Source organism: Halichoerus grypus, chromosome 10 (assembly GCF_964656455.1).
Source record: "Halichoerus grypus chromosome 10, mHalGry1.hap1.1, whole genome shotgun sequence".
In the NCBI taxonomy this organism is placed as follows: Eukaryota; Metazoa; Chordata; class Mammalia; order Carnivora; family Phocidae; genus Halichoerus; species Halichoerus grypus.
In genome coordinates, this window is record NC_135721.1 from 11,065,639 (window position 1) to 11,085,424 (window position 19,786).

Here is a 19,786-nt window from a genome sequence, read left to right on the forward strand (position 1 = left end):
CACTGACAGGCCCAAGGCCATGACCTGTCTCCAGGAAGTGTGAGAAGCCCTGCTACTGAGGAAGGAGTGTTCTGCTAGTGAGAGTATCTTCTAGAGAAACCTAGGAATGCAATTCTAAGAGATTATTGGCAAAGGAGTCTTGACACTGTGGGCTGAGAACCATAACAGTATTATAAAACATGTGAATTGACCTCCTAGAAAAGGCTACCAGCTTAAGACAAATCCTGATATATAGCAGATTTCGCATTAAAAAAAAAAGAATGAAAGAAGTAACAAAACAACAAAGCAGGGAGGTGGAGGGAGGAGGAGGGAGACTGCTGAGCAAGCCCCCTTCTCTGAGGGTTAGTGTATTATATGAAGAGGGGAGGGGAAAGGAGGGGAAGGCATTTCTCTTTGAAGAAGAGATTTTTTATGCCCAGGAGGAAACTGTGATTTAAGGAAATTAAATGACATCCACCAGTTGCTCTGCTAATGAGAGTCAAAAATTGGAAACCTGATCAGTCTTATTCAAAATGAGATCTCAAAATCTCCACGCAATACCAGGTAGCATGCAGAGAAAGAACGGCAAAATATTTCTCTAGAAGCTCAACTATAATTTACATGAAAAGTATCCTGAACACTAAATTCTATCCTGCCTGGCCAATGCCTAGCCAACCCAACTTTAAAGACAAGGCAGAACTATGTTCCCTGCCCCCTTCTCTTGCCCAAAGCTTCCCAAGCCACAAATAACCCAAATAATCTTTTTTAACATTTCAATACAACCCTCAAGCAATGCAATTGTGATTATCTGTATTATCCAAACAAAGAAATTAAGGTCCATAACATTTAAATGTGCTGCCCTGTTAGCTCAGAGCCCCCTTTCCAGGCAGTCCTCCACTCCTCTAGCCACTGGAGTGATACAGAGATTAAGAAACCATAGTTCAATAGAAGCCTCTCCACTCTCCTCTCTCTTCCTTGGCATAACCAAAGAAGCAGAATGTACCTTCTACCCAGGGCAGCCGTTTTTGGTGGTACAAACCCTCCGGGTCTCTCCTTCCACTGCCAATTGCTGGTATCGGGATTCCTACCCCATCAGGCTCACATTGTACTGACACCACCCGCCCCTACTGAGGACACATCGTTTCATTTCTTCACCATTAGGTATAGACTGTCGCATAGTAACATGGGAGTGGAAGTATAGAAGTTCTGGAAGAGTTGGGTGTACCGGTTGGGTGCCTTCAGGGCATGGCCCTGCCATGCTGCCCCAGCCTGGCCCTCAACTGGTGGTTCGGATACAGGCAGACCCTGACAGCTGGGTTTCTGTTCTATCCAAGTCGCTTCTACCTTCTACCCTCATCCAGCTTCTCATCCATCTAGTGTCTACATCTTGCTTGTTCTATCACTTGTTGTGCCCTATGTGTATTTCAGGAAGACTTGAAAAGGCATTCTTGTAAACTGTGTAGGACCATGGTATAAAACTACTGCTCTTCTCCAGTATTCCAATGAGCCTTAGTGCACATCTAGGAAAGGCAGATCATGGACTTGGATAAAGACCTTCTGGCTCCAGCTTCTGTGGATTTGCCTCCCCCGCTGCTGCCTACCGGCCTCCATTTCCCATCTGCAAAGTTTGGGTGGGACTAAACCAGAGAATCTTAGTGTGGCATTCATAGACTGTGGAAGGGTTCTTCAATGGGCTTCACGGTAAATGCAAACCTTCGGAACCTCCTTATAGACAACATTTGATGTGAGGATAAGTGTGCATTTTCCTGGAAAACAGCTTCCATGAAATTTTTTAATAGGTCAAAGACGCCTAAAAGGTTAAGAATCACTTTTAGAGGTTATGTGAAAGGTCTCTCGCAGTCCTAACATTCTATAAACCTATGCGAAATGCTATCATTGTCTTGTTTGATGTTAGTCTCATCACGGGTCATAGAATTTAGAAGGAAACATGCAGATATCTGGCGCAGCAAATAAAAACAAAAGAAATCAGTAGAATATTTGGCTCCATTGAAATCTTATTCAGAAAAAGGGGGCTGCTCCTGGGTGGCTCAGTCAGTTAAGCCTCCAACTCTTGATTTCAGCTCAGGTCATGATCTTAGGGTCATGAGATCGAGCCCCACATCAGGCTCTATGCTGGGGGTAGAACCTGCTTGAGATTTTCTCTTTCCCTCTGCCCCTGTCCCCTGCCACTCGTATCATTCAGGCTTGCTCTCTCTCTCTCTTCTAAAAAAAAAAGGAAAGAAAGACATCTTATTTAACCCTAATACATGCTAGAGCACAGCCCAGCCCTACAGTCTTCGGCTTCACATGCTGTAGCCAGGTAGCACCCCCATAGAACTAGTACCCAGGGAACAGAGTCTGAAATCTCTGATCAGGTTCCATCTTCCTGAGTGCATGAATCCCTGCTATCACATCTCCAGCTGCTGCTTGAACCTCCAGTAAAAGTAACTTGACACCTTAGACATCTGATTGCTAGAAAGTTCTCACTTACATTGAAAGGAAATGTACTTTCCTAATGCTTTCAAGAATTGCCCCAGGTTCTATGTACTGGAGCCACAGGACAGAATTGCTATCCTCCTCTACCTGACAACTGGGCAGGCTTGAGGTGGTTCTCACTTTTCCACTGGAGTCTTCCCTTCTCCTTCAATAACACAATACTCCCCATGTCCCTCCAGAAACAGGGTGCTCCCTAGGAACCTACTCTGGATTGTCAGGGCTGCTCCTGATGAATGGTCCCCAGATTTGAACATAACGCTTGGGGAAAGTCTAGAACTCCTAGGAAAGACCAGAATCTTCACCTCTCCCACACACATACCTCCATTCTACCACCTACCACATTGCAAAAAGTGTCTGCCTGTATTCTGACTCCCTCACTATATAGCAAGCCCCTCAAGAGAGGGATCAATCCTTTCTTTATCTTAACACTTTCAGCTCTTTGTCTCGGTCCTTCTAAATATGTATAAAAGTCTACCATGTGCCAGGTATTTTTATGGACACTTGATATTCAGCCATGAACAAAACTGACAAAATATTTGCTCTTCTGGAACTTCTAAAAGGAATGGGGAGTGAGCTGAGGGAGGGTAGTATTTGTTATATATAGTAAGCATCTAATAGAACATTCATGAATGAATGGAGTCAACGGCCAAGGGAAAGGTAGGGAAGACTCATAACCCTCTTAGCAAGTGCCTTTATTCTTCCTGTGACAATCCATGCATCTATGGAAATTCCAAATGTCCTGTGTCTGCATGAATGCCTCAGAGGGCTCTGGGAGAATGACAGGCCTCCTTCCCACCTAAAACAATGGGAAGGTGGACGAGTAGCTTACTTCAGCAGAACATTTACATGTATACTTCTGCAAGCTTTGAGAAGCATTTGCCCTTTTTTTCCAGGGCTACTCCCAGGAAGAACAAAAAGCTCTTTTTAGAAATCGCTGACCCTCATCTAAGTGCAAAGGAACCTGGAAGCTTCGAGTGCACATCTCTCCTGGCCTTCAGCCCTGGGCTTTCTTGCAGATGCACTTTTCAGGAAGGAAGAAGGCAGAGCAGATGGATGGTTTGCTGACAGGCTCAAAATACTTCCCGGAGCACAGAAAGCAGGGTGATTGCTGTTCATGCTGCTGCTGTGTGTCACCCACTCCCACGGAGTGCTGCGCTCAATTAGGAGTTTTGAAACTCAATTGTCATAGCGACAGATTATCTGATTGTCAAGATTTTCTGCTGATTTGTGCCTTGGGAATTGGTCTCCTATTTTCAGCCGCAGATTGTTATTGGACTGTGGATTTAGCGTCTCCAGTCCCTTCTGCATTCTTGTTTATTCTGGTCTCTGCTTTCTCCACTTACTTTTCAATGGGCAAACATAATTCCTGCACAGAAAAGAGGAAAGACCCTCTACTGGTTTGAAGATGGGTTGCAATGGCCACTGCTTCTTTTATCCAACTGGACGTTCGCTATTTCTCTCAGGCAGCATCGAAGATAGTCCAGACCCCAAACCACTGAAAATTACATTGGGGCATGGTACTTCAAGAAATTCTCTTCCAAACTCCCTATTTTACCATATTGTAACTGGGGCCCAGAAAGATGAGGTGATTTTTTCCAAAAGTTCCTCAGAGAGTTGAAGCTAAAGCCAAGATGATTTTGCTGTTTCACTTAGGATTGTTTTTTCCCAGTGTTCAGGGGCTGCCAGCTTTCTTTTTGGGACCCTGAATCCCACTCCCACAGGGATATATGGACTGTCAGAGCTGGAGTCCAAGTCCTCTATTGACACATGAAGAGAGTAAGGCCTGGAGAAAGAAAGGATGACATAGTGTGGTCAGCCCTGGCCCAAACACCTAGGAGGGACTCAATTCATAGCATCTGAGTCTGAACCTAAAGTGGAAGGTGAATTTCGTTTATGCTGAAAGTGTGGCTAGTGGTGTGGTTCTTTTCTCTGGAATCTCAAGCCCAATAAAGAATAGACCTGGCCTCTACTAGTGCAAAAGCATAGATACAGGGACCCCTCAGCAGAGCTGCCTTCTCTGGACATACCAGCCTCAACAAAGGAAACACAAAGGTGGGTCTCTTCATGGTTTTATGATGGCTAATGAACACTGTGTTCCTTCTTTACTCATTCTTGGCATGAGGCTATTAGCATATTTGCCAGGCTCTTGCCTTCCATACTTGGAAATGCTTGCGTGAGTCATCAAATGAAATGCTATAAAGCAGAGCTTCTAGTCATGTTCCTAATCAGAGACTCTCAATGGCTCACCGAAACCTTCAGAATGAAGGGCCGCTAGATACACTCACAGCAAGCCTTCTATACCTGTATCAAATAGCCTCTCTATTCCCCCAATTCTACACATCAGCAGAGCTCAGAGGGCCACTGAGAGTATAATTTCTTAGCAACCTCATGTATATTTTCATAGTAGAACCCTACTTTATCCCAAAAGTTGGAAACATGTTTTAGTGGCAAATAATGAGTGTGTCTGCTATAAAATTAGTTACTGACTGTAGTTCCTAAAAGCTACATAATCACAGAATCTAATATTTGGAAGAAAATATTCAGGGTAATCTAGATTTATTAATGCATTCCCTCCTCTTCCAGTAATTAACACCGTTCCTTGCACATAGTAAACATTCAAGATATCTTTATGTAATTATTAATTAATTAATTAATAATCCTCAGTCCCACTTAACATCTGGAGACTGACTCTCAGATAGGAGGTGTGATTTACCCAAGCTCACAGAATGTCAGATTTAGAATTTAAACTTAGGTGTTGAGATGCTGTCATTTTTACATACTTTTCACTTTTCTTACTCTATCTTTCATACAATCCCTTCCATTTTTATAAATTAGTTTTTCAAATATTCTAAAACTAACCTCAAAATAAACTGTTTTCTTTTCATTTTTTAAATTTTTTTCAGCTTTACTGAGATACAATTGACATGTAATGTTGTGCAAATGTAAGGTATACAACATGATGATTTGATATGCATATATATTGCAAAACAATCACCACAGAAAGGCTAGCTAACACATCCATCACCTCACCTAGCTACCCTGCAAGTATGTGTGTGGGTGTATGGGTGTGTGTGGTGAGAACACTGAAGATCTACCCTCTTTAGCAACTTGATGTATTCGGTGCATTGTATGGATAACTATAGTCCCCATACTGTACATTACATCCCCAGGATTCTTGACTTCATCCCCAATCTTAATAACCTCCCAAAGGCCCCACCTCCTAATACTATTACTTAGGGATAGGGTTTCAACATATGAGTGATGGGGGACACAAACATTCAGTCCATAACAGGATATCTATTTTTTTCCCCCTTCCTCTCTATTTGGCTCTTCGGAAATTTAATCATGTGAACTTGTTTGGCACCTTGGTTCTAGGCCCCATGCTAAGCAAGAGAAACCCAGGGATAATTTCAAGTCTGGTCAGAGAAAGAATATAAAATAGAACATTGAGGCTGATGGGATAAGAGCCTAAAGTACTGCCTAAACTACTCTGGGTACATGGAAGAGAAGCTGATTCATCCAGCCTGCCAGGTTGGGGGCATTTCACAAGCCACACTGGTCTCCATGGTGCCGGTAATGCATGCTTTTAAGCAGAGAAATGACCTGGTCAATTGTGTTCCAGGGTAATCTTTCCAGCAGTGAGCATTTTTAAGGTCAGAAACACCGGGCGCTCAGCAGAGAACCCAACAGAGAGGTCAGTGATTCTGGTAACACTGACAGAGTTCCTACGCTATGCCAGGCTAAGGACACATAATGTGGAGCACTCAAGTCCCTGCCCTGAGAGAGTGAGACAGTCACGTAAACAGGCTATTAAGTGCTGGGAGATTGTTCACTCAGGAGAAGCAAATCACCCGGTCTAGAGAGTGTCAGCCCAGCTGCCCAGACAGGATATTTAGGCTGGATCCTGATGGAGAGGTAGCAGTTAACCAGAAAAATGAGGCACAAGTGGAAGGAGATGAGCAGCGAAGAATGTTCTGGGCAGAAGAAACAGCATACACAAATGCTAGAGGCGAGAGAAAGCGTGTCTCACTCAGCGGCTGGCCTGGCTTAGTGTGGCTGGAGCCGAGAGGAAGCTGGGGCAACGGACAGGACATGTTTATTCACCTGAACTAAAATGGCTGCAGGAGAACAAAAAAAACTGAAGAGGGAAGCATAGAGGCTGGGAGACCACACGCACCAGAGCAAGGCAAGTCTGATGGAGGGAAAAAGATGGAATCAGGACCAAGATGGTAAGAGTGGAGATGGAGAGAAGGCATTGGAGGGGACCAGTTGACTGAAGATGGGGTCATCAGAAAGACACCAGGAGACAGAGGGGGAGGATGCACATCCATTTAAGTATAGGGTACAAGAACTACCTTACGAACACTATACAAGCGCCTCAGCAGGGGTCTCCACCTTGAAGGGCCAAACTCCCCCCCTTGGGATTCCAGATCCCAAAAATGGGATCTGCTGATGACAGCATTGCTGATTGAGATGAGAGCCCCCACCCCATCCCCCATCCCATATCTGTTTTGGGACATCCCCAACTTTCCTAGAGACTTGCTACCTCCCTGCCCCCCAGGTACAGAAAACCAGTGAGAACCCCTGCCCATTACTGAGACCAGTCTCCTAGGAGCTCCATCCCCCCAACATGTCCAGGTTTTAGACCTGCCTAAAATCCAGTCCCACAGAGAATGAGGAATGGAAGAGCACTGGAATGGCTCCCAACATGGATTGTGCTGTAAGCACTGAGATGGAAGGAGGAGCATGTTTTGTGGGACATGGTGGCAGTAGGCAGAGGGAGATAGAGAAGACAGAGGATGAAAATTATAAAAAGGCAGATGCCTCAGAATATAGAACTATGGAAGGTGATACTTCACAGAAAGCAACATGGTGCCGTGAGGATAGGTTGGGCATAAACAGGTGCCTGAGCATCATGGATCGAACACTAGGAGAGGATATTTTACTTCCCTGAAACTCAGTGCCCCCAGCAATAACATGGAGCCACAATCCCTACCCTGCTTTATTCCTCACATTGTCAGAAGGAACTACATCAAAAACTAATGATGTAATGTATGGTGATTAACCTAACATAATAATAAAAAAAAAAAAAACTAATGATGTATTGTATGGTGACTAACATAATACAAAAAAAAAAGAAAGAAAAAAAAATTTCAAAGTGCTTTGTGCACAAACCTTGCGCTGATTGTTGTAAAGGCAGAAATTATCTCATGAACCTGTAATCACTATGAAAAGAGCTCCTGAGAAAGTAAATTGAATGTTAAGAGTGGAAAGGCCATGTGCCACGTATTTTACTAGAATGTGCTACAATGAATTAATCAAGTCCCTGCTGTGTATGAGTGCATGCATGTGTGTTGTGGGGGTGGCGAGGGATGCAGGATGCAGGAACAAAGGCACCAAAGCAGGAGCACTCACCATGCATTTGCAGAAGAGTGAGCATCACCACCTCCATTTGGCAGCTCAGTAGCTTGTAAGCAAGCTGTTGACTGCCAGCCTGCTGTGTACTTTTCTTGCCTTTCTCTATCTGGGAACACCCTTTTGGCCTTCTGTGGGGAATAAAGTCAATAAGTATTACAGACTGGAGTGTGTTTCCCCTCAAAACTCATATATTGAAGCCCTAACTCCCAGTCCCTCAGAGTGTGACCTTATTTGGAGGTAGAGTCTTTATAGAGGTAATCAATTGAAAGTGAGGTTGCTAGAGTAGACCCTTATCCAGTAGGACAGGTGTCCTTAGAAAAAGGGGAGGGGCACCTGGGTGGCTCAGTCGGTTAAGCGACTGCCTTCAGCTCAGGTCATGATCCCAGGGTCCTGGGATCAAGCCCCGCATCGGGCTCTCTGCTCGGCGGGAAGCCTGTTTCTCCCTCTCCCACTCACCCTGCTTGTGTTCCCTCTCTCGCTGTGTCTCTCTCTGTCAAATAAATAAATAAAATCTTTAAAAAAAAAAAAAAAGAAAGAAAAAGGGGAAATTTGGACACAGAGACATGCAGAAAGGGAAGACAGTGCACAGAGACATAGAGAAGATAGCCATCTACAAGCCAAGGAGAGAGACCTAGAAAAATCCTCCCCTCTAACCCTGCCGCCGTCTTTATCTCAGACTTCCATCTTGCACAATTCTGAGACAATGGACTTCTGTTCTCAAAGCCACCCAGTCTGTGGTACTGATAGTAGTCCCCAAAATGAATATAATAAGGAACTAAGAAGATCCAGGAAGCGGGGGCCCCAGATGAAATCTCTGGGAGCCCTGAGGGACAGACATCCCTTCCACACTGAGCAATTGTGGCCAAATAAGAGCTGGCCAAGCAGCTCAGACCGGCATTTCCGTGGCCCCAGAGAGAGGGGAGCTAGCTATTCAGGAGGCGCTGACCCTGTGTCTCTGGACAATACTCAAAATCTTATTAGTGTTTAGTTTAAAAAAAATAGTTCCGTGATTGAATAAGTTTTGGAAGTTCAATGTTCTTTCTTTCTTGACAATTTATAATAGATGTTAACTTTTCAAAAGAAGTTTTGAGTGAAGAACCTTGTTTAGCTATGTTTAACCTGGAAGTTCCCAAGCATATTTGATCCCATAACACCTATTAACCTTGCATCAAACTCCAGTGTGACACCAAGCTCAGATGGGGGATCAGGACATGAGGTTGTCTTTTGGGCACCTCCAATTCTAACATTATATGAATTGATAGATTGGATTTCAAACTCTTGGGGAAGGTTCCAATCCTTCCCCAATCCTACCTATAGCCATCTTTGTGGCCATGCTCCGTGACTCCTCTTCTAAACCCTACTGTTCAATCAGGTTGGGCTCCTACCTTATCCCTCATTATACCCACATCTTCTCAGCCCCCATTGGTTCCAGGCCTTGGCCCTACCTGATGATTGTGTTCCTCTATCCTTCATGACTATATAGAATTTAGCCCTCTGTACCTCTTCCATCCTCCCCAGAAAGGAAGCCTCCCCGGCTGCCATTTATTGAGTGCCAGTTAAGTCCCAGAATACTTGTTACTTCTTGTCCTCAACACTACGAGCATCTTGAAGCTCAGTGACATTCGGGGGCATGCCAAGTTCACTCATTTGGTAAGCGGCAGATCTAGATCCAAACCCATGTTATGCTGATCCTGGAGTCTGGGGTTGGCTCCTCTGAACCTGTCTAACCTTCACATTGGGTCTATTCTCTGACCCTTCACCAGGTTCTCAAAAATGTAAAATTGGCCTTGTCCTTTAACTTGCCACATTTTAAACTTGTCACCAAGCCAGACTGCGAATTCAGGAACTATAGCTTCCACTTCTTTGTGATTGCCCTCCAGCCACATAAGTTAATATTTTCTTTGTAGAGCAGAGGGCAGGGTGAAACAGTGGGAAAAGTCCAGACTGAGAGCAGCAGACCTGGGAGACAGCTTTTCCCAACAACCAACTGCCATGTGTCCTTGGAGGCTCACTTTCTCTCTTGGAGTCTTTGTTTTCCCATCTGTAAAGCTTTGGGTTTAATGATAGCTAACTTTCCTTTTGGTATTTGACAACTAAATCAGCAACACCTCTGAGAGCAAATGCTATGGGTCATCAGAGCTGATCTGTTCACAGACGAGGGGGCTCTGAGGAACCAGCTGAGTAGTGTAACAAGAGAAGGGAAGGAGCCAAGGGGGCCTGAGTGGCAATAATTGTGCAAATTTATCACTTGGCTACTGAGATTATATTAGAGGAATGAAAAATGAAGGGCGGAGACCCAAAAGAGGAAAAAATCTTTTAGGAGCGATGGGACATAAATATCTGTTATAAATCTTCCACCTTTAATTACCCTTAAAGTTGGTTACTAATTTAATACTTTTATAGGGCTTGGCTTTCTAAAAAGTAGACAATTATGGAAAGAAGGATGGCTGATACACAGAGAGTGACTTCAAAAAGTAATCAAAGGAATACACAGGCTGTATGCCTTGACCTTAAAAATGAAGATGAAACCCCATACTGAGGATACAATGGGTCCTACTAGTTTGGAAATTTTAGGAGCTTTGAGATCACAGAGCAGAAGACCTAGAGTATTGGAACCTGAAGAGTAAATCCCAAGGTTTATAAAAGGGATCAGGAAAAAAGGAAGACTGGGAATGACAGGGGACATGGAGGAAAGGCAAAGTGACATGAAAAGGTTTGGGTGTCCAAATTCAAAATTGTAGGTTCATGTCTTTTAGGATGCTGAAGGAAGGAAGGAACTGTGAAGAACTGTATGCACATGTGGCAAAAGGCCCTGGAGTGGGGCTCCAGATACTCATTCCCATCTTTCCTCTGCCACGACCACGACTGCTTGGCTCTGTGACCTTGAACAAGTCCCTTTACCTGAAAGAAGCTGTTTCTTCCTCTGGAAAAAAAAAAGAGATGTAATGCCTACCTGCTCTAACAGAGCTTCACCAGCAGCAGGTAAAGTCTCTAATGGACAAGGAAGCTGAGATGTGCCATACAAATCCACAGTGTCTTAAAACAGCAGAGAGACCCTGTTCACTCTCTGGTAGCATCAGACCCAACAATTCACCAGGCTCCACAGCACCTGCCCTTCTCTAGACCTCACGATCCTTACTTTGACCATCGCAACTACCTCCCATTTTGTGATTTCAATCCATCATCGACCAGAAGAATCTTCCCAAATTTCAAATGTGATCAAGCCTCTCCCTTTCTTACAACCCTTCTCATCATTCTAGATTGCACTTCGAGCTCCTTAAGGATGCATATGAGACCCTTCATGAACTGTCTTCAACCCTCCATTTCCAAACATTGCTAACCACTTGCTGTCACAATCCCTCTCCTTCAGCCATGTTGACCTATTTGGAATTCCCTCAAGACACCTTGATCTCCCCCAACTCTAAGCCATAGTACAGGCTTGCTCCTCCTCCTGGAGTTGCCCTTCCCATCTGATATGTTCCAATTCACCCTTCAAGACCTGGTTCAAACAATCTTCTGTGAGACACTTTCTCCAACTTCCCAGGCACTTAATATTTCTGTGACCTTTGATTTTTACCAAAACACTTACATGTTGAGACTGGAATTTCTACCATTTCCCTTAGGAAAAAAAAAATGTTCCATAAACTGCTTTTTGAGTTTGATTCTCTACTTTTTCCTTCATAGCCCTGAAATTCTACCTTATTGACACCTCCAAGGTCAGTATTCTAGAAATAATGTTTTCTTTTCTTTTACACTACTTGGTAGGGCTAAGTGGAGTTGGGAAAAAATGGATACGATTGTTAGGTCATCATCTGCTATATGGAACATTTCTGTAAATCTAAGAGATTAACAGAGGGGTACTCACCTGCTTTTGTTAATTCTGGAGAGGCACTACCTGATTGCAGATTCCCTTCTGTGCTTTCCCAGTGCACTGTGCACAGCTTTAGCAGAATCTTCACCCCAGTATTTATTGCTATCCACTTCTTAGCCTCCCATAGAAGACCCTAAATGTTTTGTGACCTAGAACTATGTCTTATCTCCATACTCCCCAGTAGCTAGCCTAGTTTATGAGACATGGTTGGCATTCAATTTAGAAATGTCCATTGAATGGATAATAATACCTAACATCTATAGAGTGCATACTGTGTGCCAGGCACTCCTGTGTATTAACTCATTTAATTCTCCCAACAACCCTATGAGATAGGCATTATAATTATCCCCATTTTAAAGATGAGAAAACCGAGGCCCCAAGTAGGTGTAGAAGCCTGATGTAGAACTGCAACACTCTGGCAAGAGAGCCCATATCTCCACCACTACCCCACCCTGCCTCTCCTGTGGAATAAATAAACCCCTTAGGAGTCCCATTCTAACAGAGTTCCTTAGCCTTTTATCAGTTTTGAGAAAGAAGTAAGACAGGTAGGTCTAAATGCTGAGTTGTTTCATTTAGTCAATATTCAATGAGTGATCACTTTGTGCCAAACATCCGTCCCAGGTTCAGGGGGATCTGAGAGGAGTTCACGTTGTTTCTTAAAAAATGAACAAAATCTGCCTTCCTTCCAATCCATCACCCAAAGTAACATTCCTGGATCATATTACTGTGTCTGAGGTAGGGAGAGGTCCCCATCCAGAGGCCCAACTCCCAGAACCAGCAGATCATCTTGACAGCATCAGACTTAAAGACTCACATAAGGAGGCCATTGATATCCAGGGAAACAAAATGGACAGAACATTATTCTCCCAACCACTGGTCCAGAATTCCCCTCAGGCAGACAGTTTTCTTCAGAGGAGCTGAGTCTCCTTGTGATGTGGGTGTCAGCTACCCCCAAGCTTCTACAAAGGAGAGCTAAAGAGAAGAATAAAAACTCATTGCTCCCAAGAAAGCAATCTTAGAGGAATGGAGGTGAGGAAGGAAGGTGAGAGGGGAAAGAAGAGAACCAGGATAATACTAGAAATTATGATTTAGTCCTTGTAACAACCCTCTGACATAGGCACTATTATTATTCCCATTTTATAAATGAATAAACTGAGGCACAGCAAGGTTGAGTTGGTAGAAGCATGTGCGATTTCCTGTCCCTGTGATTTCCTAAGACTTCCCAAATTTTTACCAACATTTCTCAAAATTATAGGTGAGTATCATACTGTGGATATTTTTGTTGAAAGCAAGTTATCAGTGCTAAGTTTCAGATGTTGGTTGAATTAGTCTGAAGAGGAGGCTGTAGCATCTGTAGGTACAAGTCTTTGGGGACATGTGGGAATTGAGATGACAACACACATTATGACTGCAAGAGTAACCACCACCAAGCAAATTCATAAGAGAGAGGGTTACACGTGTGAGCTGTAATTGACTGAACTGCTGGGAAACAGAAAGGATGTTCCCTAAATCTAAAGGAATTCCAACTCAAGTACCCCTGGAGTCATGGAAGAGTCATCAATGGGTATGTGAAATTTAAAGGAATCACTCCGGATTCTGCTTCACCTTCCAATGGGTTCTTTGTTAAAGTGACGTGCATGAGACCAAGGTTGTGATGGAGAGTTGGGTTCTTTCCCTTTTCATACTCAACTGCCCTTCTCATCCTTTATCAAAGTAAGCGTATTTCTCACTCTTTCCCAAACTCAAGATGGTGCTTTGCTAATGTGTAAAAATCACCAAGGCACCAAATAACCTATTCAAAATACAGTGAACAGTCTCCATGACAGTGAAAAAATCAGATAGCAGGTCATTAGTCATTGACTCCTACCTCTCCAGCAGACACAGCCCATCTTTTCATTAATGTCACAATAGGCCATCATTATATGCCACTGAATCTTCTGGGCTGGCTTTTCTAGACAGCTTGTAATAAATTGGTGTTGCTGTTGCAAAAGGAAACAGATTCTAAAACTGTATGACATAGGGGTTGGCTAACTAGAGTGTGTAGGCAAACCCGACCTTGTACTTATTACAACACAGCCACACTCATTTATGTATATATTGTCCATGGCAGCTTTCATGCCACAACAATAGAGCTGAGTAGCTGAAACAAAGACCGTCTGGTGCACAAGACCTATAATATTCACTCTGTGGCCTTTTACAGAAAAAGATTGCCAACCTCTGATGTAACACATCCTTTTTCAAGTCAGGTAATTTCAAATTAAAGAAGGGGAGGACTAAAATGGTTTCTACTGAAAACCTGTTTTCCTTCTGGGAATCTGGAATTGTGATGTGTGCTAGAAAGAGGGTGCCTACACAACCAGCCCACAATTAACCTTGGGCATTGAGTCCCTAATGAGCTTCCCTGGTTGACAACATTTCACATGCATTGCCACAACTCATTGCTGAAAGAATTAAGTACACCCAGTGTGATTCCACTGAGAGAAGACTCTTGGAAGCTGGCTCCCTATTTCTTCTGGACTTCTCCACATGTGTTTTTCCCTTTGCTGATTTTGCCTTGTAGGCTCTCACTGAAATAAATCCTCCTTGTGGGTATGACAATAGGCTGGGTCCTGTGAGCCTTCCCAGCAAATCATCAAACCTGGGGGCAGTCTGGCAGACCTCAGACACAGTAGAGTAATAAAAAGACTCTCAAGCATAAAATATATGACATTAGGATAACATTATATGAGAGCAAGGGAATGGGAAGGTAAATTCTAAGAGCAAAAAGAGTAAGGTGAAATTTTCAACTGTTGAAGAAAATCTTGCTCACCATTTTTAAACTGGAGAATCATGGGTAACAATTTGCTATATTTAAAACCCACTGGATACATTTAAAAGAGTGATATAAAGGATTTATTTTTAATATGTCACTATTTATAATTTGTTGAAAATTTAAATTTATAAAAATTTAGAAATATGTGAAGGAATATACAGATTTATAAAAATAGAGAAATAAATAAAATTTAAGGCTATAATGAGCATTGGATGTTATATGTAATTGATGAATCACTGAACTCTACCTCTGAAACTAATAATATACTGTATGCTAAGTGAATTTAAATAAAATAATATTTTAAAAAATATATAATAAAATAAAAATATATACTGACTACTGTAAATAAGTGTTTCTTGCTCTTATAGAGGGTTACATACCCTTTAGAAAATCTGATGAAAGCTATAAAGACTCTGTCCAGAAAAAAAATGCACATATACATACATATACAAAATTTTGCATATGGGAACTTCTGCTTCCAACCAAAATGGCCCAATATCTCAAAACCAACTGAATTTGTAGTTTAAAAACCTTTATAAGAAGAAAATTTCATGGCCAAATGGTTTCACTGAAGCATTCTGCCAAATACTGAAGGAAGAAATATTACCAATGCCACACAATTTATTGCAGTAATTAGAAAAGGAGGGAATATTCCACAACTCATTCTATGAGTCTAGCATTGTCTTGATAGCAAAACAACAACAACAACAACAATATTTAAAAAGAATGATGAATAGGGCACCTGGGTGGCTCAGTCAATTAAACCTCTGCCTTTAGCTTAGGTCATGATCCCGGGATCATGAGATCGAGCCTCATGTCGGGCTCCCTGCTCAGTGGGGAGTCTGCTTCTCCCTCTCCCTCTGCCTCTCTCCTCTGCTTGTGCTCTTGCTCTCTCTCTCTCAAATGAATAAATAAAAAATCTTTAAAAAAAACAATAATATCATAAAGACAAATGCAAAATCCTACACAAAATTTTAGCAAATTGATTCCAATAACATCTTTTTTAAAAAATAGTACATCATGAGCTCAATAAGTAGAATTGTGTCCCCTGAAAAGATATGTTCAAGTTCTAACCCACATTACCCGTGAATGTGACATAAGGTCTATGCAGATGTAACCAAGTTGAGATAAGGTCATGATGGATTAGGGTGGCTTAAACCAATGACTGGTGCCTGTATAAAAAAATGGAAAGTTGAACACAGAGACAGAAAACACACAGGGATAACTCCTTGTGACAATGGAGGCAAGACTGAAGTGATGCATCAACAAGCCAAGGATTGTCTACAATCACAAGAAGCTAGGAGGAAGCAAGGAAAGATACTCTCTAGAAGATTCACAGACAGCATGTCCCTGGACATCTTGCTTTCAGACTTATAGCCTACAGGACTGTGGAGAGAATACAGTTCTGTTGTTTCAAGTCTCCCAGTTTGTGGCACCTTGTAATGACCCCTATGAAACCAATATAATGATAAAAGGGTTTTATCCCATGAATTCAAATGTGGGTTAACATTCAAGGATAGGTTAATGTAATTTATCATATTAACATACTAAAAAAAAATGATCTCAATAGACACTGAAAAAAGCACTTGACAAAATTCTACATCTATTCCTGATAAAAAATCTCAGCAAAGTAGGAATAGAAGGGAATGCCTTCAACCCCATTTCAAAAACCTATAGCTAATATAATACATAATCATGACAGACTGAATATTTTCTCCCTAAGATCAGTAGCAAGACAATGATGTCTACTCTCACCACTTTTTTAAAAAAGATTTTATTTATTTATTTATTTATTTATTTATTTATTTATTATTTATTTGAGAGTGAGAGCATGAGCAGGTGGTTGGGAGTGGATAGAAGGAGAGGAAGAAGCAAACTCCCCACTAAGTAGAGAGCCTGATGCAGGGCTTGATCCCAGGACTCTGGCATCATGACTTGAGCTGAAGGCAGATGCTTAACCGACTGAGCCACCCAGGTGCCCCTACTCTTATCACTTCTATTCAACATCATATAGGAAGACAATGTCAGTACATTGTGTTAAGAAAAAGAAAAGCCATACATATCGGAAAGAAAGAAGTATAATTATCTTTGTTCACAAATAACATGATCATCTATGCAGAAAAAAATCTAATGGAATCTACATGAATTCATAGATCAGTTTTGGGTGGCTCAGTCGTTAGGCGTCTGCCTTCAGCTCCGGTCATGATCCCAGGGTCCTGGGATAGAGCCCAGCATGGGGATCCCTGCTCAGCTGGAAGCCTGCTTCTCACTCTCCCACTCCCCCTGCTTGTGTTCCCTCTCTCGCTGTGTCTTTCTCTGTCAAATAAATAAATAAAATCTTAAAAAAAAAAAATTCTCTGCTTCAGATAACATCATCAAAAAACTGAAAAGACAACCCACAGAATGGGAGAAAATACCTGTAAATCATTTATTCAATAAGGGACTTGTATCCGGAAGGTTAAAAAGAGTGATTCCATGTTTGATGTTGGACAGCGCTCAAGCCCCGCCATTCCTCTTTCCCTTTCTGCTACACATTTGGCATGCTGATAAAAAAGCCGGGTGCTTCCTCCTTTGGCACTGTCAAGAGTTCAAGCAATAAAAGCCTTGACATGTTCATAGGAACCTCCCCCTGGCTGCATCCCAACTACAATAGAAGACAAGTCAATCCCTTTCCCTACTCTCCCAAACCAGATGTAGACTTGCTTGGTCAGGGAGGGAAGGGGCTGCATTCTTCCCTACTAAAAAGACTAATTATGTGAGTAATAAAGCTTTCCACACCCTCTTGGTGCAAGTAATAAAGCTTTCCACACCCTCTTGGTGCATGTGTTACTAGTATTGACATCCAAATCAAATTTTGGGTGAGAGGTCCATTCCCTTCTGTAGGCTCACCACAACACAGAATATGTAAAGAAATCTTAAAATTCAATAATAAAAAGACGAACAACCCAATTTAAAAATTGGCAAGAGATCTAAATAGACATTTCCCCAAAGAACACATGCAAATGGCAAATAGGTACATGGAAAGATGTTCAATATCTTTAGTCAGGAGGGAATTGCAAATCAAAACCACAATGAAATACCACTTCACACCCTCCAGGATGACATAATAAAAAAGACAGACAATAACAAGTCTTGGCAAAGATGAGAAAAAATTGGAAGTCTCATACATTGCCAATGGGAATGTAAAATGGTGCAGCTGCTTTGGAAAACAGTTCTTCAAATTATTTCAACATAAAATTACAAATGACCCAGCAATTCCACTCCTAGATATGTATCCAATAAAAATGAAAACATACACCCATGCAAAAACTTGTGTAAAAAATGTTCATAACAGTATTATTCAAAATAGTCAAAATGTAGAGACTCAAATGTCCATTAACTAATGAATGGATAAAGAAATATGGTAGGGGCGCCTGGGTAGCTCAGTTGGTTGAGTGACGGACTCTTGATTTCAGCTCAGGTCATGATCTCAGGGTCGTGGAATTGAGCCCCACATGAGGCTCTGCACTTAGCAGGGAGTCTGCTTGAGATTCTCTCTCTCTCCCTCTCCTTCTGCCCCTTCCCTGTTTATTGTCCTCTCTCTCTAAAATAAATAAATAAATCTAAAAAAAAAAAAAAAAAAGAAAAAAAGAAATGTGGTCTATCCACACGATGAAATATCATTTGGCTATGAAAAGGAATAAAGTACAGATGCATGGTACTACCTGGATGAACCTTGAAAACATTATGGTCAATGAAAGAAACCAGTCACAAAAGAAATCACATGTGTATATGTGAAATCACATTTTTATATGAAATGTGTAGAATAGGCAAATCTATAGAGACAGAGAGATTAGTGTTTTCCTATGGTTGAGGGAAGTAGGTACCATGACGTGACTGCTTAATGGGAAGGAAATTTCTTTTTGGATTAACAAAAATGTTCTAAAATTGATTGTGGTGATAGTTGGGTAACTGTAAATACACTAAAACTATGGAAACATATACTTTAAATGGGTGAACTGTATAGTGTGTAAATTATATCTCAATAAAATAAAGCTCTCTAACAAAATAAAAAGCAATTTAGTGGAGGAAGGATAGTTGTATCAATAAATGGTGCTGGGGAAATTAGATATCCAAAAGCAAAAAGATGAAATTCAATCTACAGTTCCTTGTACCAAATACAAAAGTTAACTCAAAATGGGTCCCAGCAACAAAGGATCAGGAGAGAAGAAAAGTCAAGCTTCTGGGAAGGGGCAACAGCTGCTGAGACAGTAAGGCATCAGAAGGGCTCCCAATACAATAAGAACCAGGGATATTCATTAGTGGAAATTCTGAAACTTGCCCAAAGACAAGAATCATCCGGAGTGACCCCTTAAAATAAACTCTTAAGAAATCGGTAACTCAGGTCCCTACTGAATCAGATTCTCCATGAGACAATTTAATTTGCATCCCACATGAGCCTTGTTGTTCAGGGAAGTTTAGGAAATACTGCCCCAGTGCATATATTTTTGGTTGTAAATGAATACAAAATATAACTAAAAAATTTTAAATGACCTATTTGGATCCTTAGTGATTCCAATGTACAGTATGAAACTCATTTATATATGAAAGGCCATACAGTAAGATGTTTAGCTGAAAAAGCTAGACTGCTGGAATTCACACTCACACTCTACCACTGGACAAGTTAAATCTATCTTCATCAACAAGATGGGAATAATAAAAGCATCTAACATACTTGTGAGCAATGACTGGGAAAACATCTCCATGAAACGCATTTAATAGAGTGCCTACCAAGTAGTAAACTTTCCATAAACTGGAGTTGGTATCATGATGATAGAACAACAAAACCTTCCCCCCAAATTCTGTTTTAACTGCCCATTGCCTTCTAAGAATGATGGAACCCCATCTGCTTTGCAAACCCCTTTGATCAGTTCAGGTATGCTAATGATAAATTCTTCATAATAAAGGGGTGAGAAATTATAAAGAGAGGAGCCAGGCTGAACAAGGCTGAAAAGGGGCAAAGGGAATCCTACCCCCCATTTTCCTCATCCCCAGAGAACAGTCCATCTAAGAAGGGTCTCTGAGAAACAGAAATGTCTAATGTATAATTGTATACTTTTCTGGGGAATTATGACTTAAACTCACTCCTCTGTCTCTCCCATAAAAATTCTAAATTGATCACTAAAGTTTTTCTGAACATATAGTCTTTAAGGGGAGCACGAAAGTAGTGC